Here is a 5,522-nt window from a genome sequence, read left to right as displayed (position 1 = left end):
AGTCAGGCATTGTGGCAGGCACCTGTAGTCCCAGCTATTTGGGAGGCTGAGGCAAGAGAATCGCTTAAGCCCAAGAGTTTGAGGTTGCTGTGAGCTCTGATGTCACAGCACTCTATCGGGGTGACAAAGTGAGAGTCTGTCTCAGAAAAAAACAAAAAACAAAAAACAAAACAGAAAACAAAAACAAACAAACAAAAAGAGTATCTATCATATGACTCCATATATATGAAATCTAGAAAGCGCAACCTATTCTATAGTGACAGAAAACAGATCACTGGTTGCCTAGCAATGACGGGAGGTGTGAAGAGTGGGGGAAGCAAAAGACTACAAAGTGGCACAAAGAAATTTGGGGGGATGATGAATATGCTCATTATCTTGACTCGATGATTTCACGACCGTATGCCTATGTAAAAATTTACCAAGTTGTATATTTTAAATATGTGCAGTTTATTGTGTTGTCAATTATTCTTCAGTAACGCTAAAAAAGGTAAATAAAAAGAAGCAAGAATCAATAGAAGAGTTAAAGAAAGAAATGAGATATAAATACTGGAGAAAAAGAGCAAAATCATCATTATGTGAAGATTACATTATTATCTCTTTAGCAAAGTCAAAGATGCAACAAGCCTTTTAGATCATAATCAGCAGGTTCAGTAAAGTGGCCAGTTAAAAGAAAAATATACAAAAATCAATAGCTTTCTTTTTACCAACAAAAACCAATTTTAAAATTCTAGGAAAAAAATGATCTTATTCATGAGAGCAATTAAAGCCATGAAATATATAGGAATAAACTTTACTGAGGACATACAAGACGACCTGAATAAATGAGGAGATGGGTGGCATTTTCTCAAAAGGGAAGAATGCTCTGGAAAAGCTGTCAATTCTCTCCAGATTATTCTATACATCCAGTACAACTGCAGTTGAAAATTCCAATGGGATTCTTTCACTGAAACTCGAAAAGACAATTCTAAAATTCATCTGGAAGAATAAATGGGTATGAAGAGAAAAAAAAAAAAAGAGCAAAAATTAAGGATAATGGGCCAGGTGGGATTGTTGCTTCCATTACCACTACTCCAAATGTGCCATAAAACAGTTGGCATTACCGTAAGAATAGACTTTGTCCTCACAGATAGTAGGTATTTCACAAACATTTGTGAAATAACCAAGTTAACAGGCAAAACCAGAGCAATAGTCTAGCCCAGAAACGATCTTAAAACCCTTTTTCATACAGTGGATAGTTTAATATAAAGGTTGATCGGGGATTTCTACGAAATAGGTCCTGGATGTCCATGAGCACCTCAAATTCAACATGCCCCAAACTGACCTAACCGCGTTCCTATCCTTGCTCCTCTTCTGACTTCACAGGTCCACACAATCACTTCACCAAGAAAAGTAGCCACCCCGGATCCCTGCCTCCCACTCACTCTCCCATTCAGTTTTGCTTAAGATATCTCTCAATCTCCACCTCCCACCACATGGGAATTCAGAACATGATAAAAACAGCATTTCAAACTATCAAGGAAAGGAAACCGCGCTGGAACAAGAGGCTATCTACCCATGAAAAATAAATACTTAAGTTAGATCTGTACATAAAAATAAATTCCAGATGGATTAACTATCTAAGTATAAAGAGCTAAACTACAAAACACCAGGAAGAAATAAAAGAGGGATTTCTTTTTTCCCTCAGAGACAGTGCCAGAAGAAGGAGAATTTATACACACACACATTATATATCTATTTGGGGATGAAAAGTACTTTTTATAAGACATGCAATTCATAAACTCTAAAGAAAAGTATCAAAAGATTTAATTATAAGGAAGGGTACCACAAAGTTACAAAGTCAATATTAAGCTGGGAGCTTTGCAGTATTTGAAGCACAGAGAGGGTTAATTACTACCCTAACACCCTAAGAGTGTTATTACAAAATCAGTAAGAAAAAAATTAGAAAATTCAATAGGACAATTCAAAAAAAAAAAAAACAATTTATAAGATAAATGTAAAGGGTTAATAAAAGCTGCACACACCAGGGCCAAGGAAATGCAAATTAAGATAATAGCAAGATACATTTTGCCCATTAAATTAGCAAGGGAATTAGACAACTGATAGTGTTCAGTGTTCATGGGAGTGCAGATAAAAGGAAATTCAAATACATTGCTGGTGAGCATACTAAATGGTACAACAGTTTGGGAGGCAATTTATCAGTACTCATCAAAATATGAAACCTATTCCATTTTAGTGCAAATCTGTATTATAGTTTGCTTGTCACCCCCTATCCCTTCTTTTAGCAACTGCCCTCGCCTTACCCCACAGTCTACAGAACCACTTTTCTCCTACTCTCTGGCAAACATTTTGGTGGGGGCTGGCTCTGCCTCTCGGTTCCCAGAGTGGGAACCATCTTCCCTTCGGGCAAATTGATTGGCTGATGGCAGCACATGTGACCTAAATGAGGGCCAAATTAGAGAGGCCCTGTGACTTTTCCAGTCTCAGAAGAAGACGTAGAGTGTGGCCTTCCTGACTCCACTAGGAAGAGTTGATTTGACAATGAAGCCAAAACAAAGGAAATCAAAGCCAAGTGTGAGTGAGAGATTATAAGGACAAAGTCTGGGGATCAGGGACCCAGCTATACCTGAAGTCACCGCCCTTAGGAATTTAGTAATTTGAGCCTAGAAAGCACTCTCCACTTTTTTCCACTGAAACTAATTTGAATTGCATTTCTGTCAGTTGAAAACCAAAGGAATCCTAATTAATATTGGATCTATCCTAAAATATTTAGCTGAGGCCAGGCATGGTGGTGCCCCCAGCTGCTCAGTAGGCTGAAGCAGGCGAATGACAGGAGCCCGAAAGTTTGAGGCTGCAGTGAGCTGTTACTGACCCCTAGCTTGGGCGACAGAGCAAGACCTTGTCTCTAAAAAAAGAAAAAAATTTACTTGAGGGGGAAGAGCTTTAGAGAACCATGTCAAAATATTGCTGTGTTTTTAATTTTAAAATATACAGCGGTCAGACCCTCTCTGGGGGAGGGGGGGATATAGTCCAAGACCCCTAGTGGATGCCTGAAACTGCAGCTAATACCAAACCCTGTGTGAACTACTTTCTTCCTATACATATATGCCTACAACAAAGTTTAATTCCTAGGCACAGGAGAGTTTTCTAACTATTTCTAACTAAACTATTTCTAACTATTTCTAACTATTTCTAACTAAATTAGGCACAGTAAGAGTTTTCTAACAATTAACAAAATAGGACATTTATAACAATATGCTGTAATAAAAGTTATGTGAACTCTTTCTCTCAAAATATGTGAGAAATAATAAGTATAATAAGTATATTATTGTACTATACTCACTTATTTTTGGACCTCAATTGACCTTGGGTAACTGAAATCATGGAAACTCAAACTGTGGATAAGGGGGATATCTGTGCATTTTTAAAGGACCAGAAAGACACACACACACTATGTGGAATTGTTGTCCCTAAGGAAGTGACAAGAGCAACCAAGGGAATCTACTTTTAACCCTATACACATCTCTATGACATAAATTTTCCTGTGGCTCAAAGGAGTAGGGCGCTGGCCCCATATGCTGGAGGTGGTGGGTTCAAACCCAGCCCTGGCCAAAAACTGCAAAAAAAAAAAAGTTGAATTTTCCCAAAGAGCCTTGACTTGTTCATTCAACACATCCTTAGCACCTGTTCTGACTAATCGCTCTTCTAGGCTGGGGCCACAGCATTAAACAAAACAGACAAAATCCCTGCTTTCATGGTGGGAGGAAGCATCAATATTTTTTAAAATAATACTTTAAAAATTAATGAATCCAACTCTTGGCTTTCATTGTGCCTGAATCCAGTGAAAGTATCACTAGGAAAAACACACAGCTGAGAAGACTGGGACCAAAGAAAATGGTGGCCCTCCAGGGTACACAGAACTTGAACATGGCTTGACAATCCCGTTCTCCAAAAGTGACAACTTCCAACATATGCCATAAACTATTTAAGAGAATGATTGTAGTTGATATTAGGACAGCTAATTGGTATTCTTTTTTTTTTTTTTTTTTTGAGACAGAGCCTCAAGCTATCCCCCTGGGTAGAGTGCCATGGCATCACAGCTCATAGCAACCTCCAACTCCTGGGCTCAAGTGAGTCTCCTGCCTCAGCCTCCCAAGTAGCTGGGACCACAGGCGCCTGCTACAACGCCCGGCCATTTTTTTAGTTGCAGCCATCATTGTTGTTTGGCGGGCGTGGGCTGGGGATTCGAACCCGCCACCTTAGGTGTATGTGGCTGGTGCCTTAGCCGCTTGAGCCACAGGCGCCGAGCCAGCTAATTGGTATTCTATGTCTCTTCTGGGTATACAGCAAGATGTTACTTCCTTGTCCCCTTGAAGTCAACTATGGCCACGTGACTTGCTTTGGTCAATGAAAGGTGGACAGTCCTGGGCACTGTGGCTCGTGCCTGCAGTCTAGCACTCTGGGAGGCTAAGGGAGGTGAATTGCTTGAGCTCACGAGTTCGAGACCAGCCTGAGCAAGAGTGAGACCCCATCTCTAAAAAATAGCTGGGCATTGTGGCGGGTGCCTGTAGTCCCAGCTACTCAGGAGGCTGAGGCAAGTGAATCGCTTGAGCCCAGGAGTTTGAGGTTGCTGAGAGCTATGATGTCACAGCACTCTACCCAGGGTGACAAAGTCTCAAAAAAAAAAAGAAAGGTAGACAGAAGAGATGTGCGTCACTTCTAGGCGGATTCTTTTAAGAAGCAGTGCACAAAACAAGTATCCAATGTACTAAATACTAATATGAAGCCAATAGATGATCTAATACACGCCCACACAAGACAAAAACTCAGTCCAATTCAAGATGGGGGGAGGGGGAAGGATGGAGAGTGAGAGCGGAGGAGGAAGGGGGATTGTTGTCCACTTAATGGGCACAATGTAAGAGTATATGGCATACTTCCGGGGTATGGGACGTAACTAAAAGTGGGATTCTACCTAACAAATGCCAACATTGTTTCCTCACATTAAAATTAAAATACCCTGAAATTAGAAAAAGAAGAATCTGTGAACAATTTGTCAGGTGAAGCAACTGTTACCAAAACTTCAGGACTTATCCCCTGCAGCTGCATCAGGGGTTTGAGGAGAAGGAAAGAGAGGGGCTGGTAGACTCCTGTCTCAAAAAGATCAGCATCCCCCTTCTGAACAGAAGCACAGGGCTTTTAAAGGTTCTGATTAATCCCATAATCCCATTTTGGGTGAAGACAATCTCATGAATCTCTGCCCAGATTCATCCCATCATCAGTTAAGACAGCCTTGTGACCTCCACCCTTGGCACAAGGAACAAGACATTTCCCCTGCCCCTCTAGACCTGAGACAGCCTGTAAGTTTTCACAAAACTAAAAAAAAGGTAAGGAGGCTTTGAAGAGACAATAACCATGTTTCCCCTCCCTCCCGGGCCATTCCCTGTTACATGACTATGGACAATGCAGTTGGTGGAGGCTCCATCCAACCTGGGTCTTGAGTGAGGATGACGTGGAGCAGAGAGAGC

Source organism: Otolemur garnettii, unplaced genomic scaffold (genome assembly GCF_000181295.1).
Source record: "Otolemur garnettii isolate 467f Iridium unplaced genomic scaffold, OtoGar3 scaffold00018, whole genome shotgun sequence".
Classification (NCBI taxonomy): domain Eukaryota; kingdom Metazoa; phylum Chordata; class Mammalia; order Primates; family Galagidae; genus Otolemur; species Otolemur garnettii.
This window is presented reverse-complemented; position numbering follows the sequence as displayed.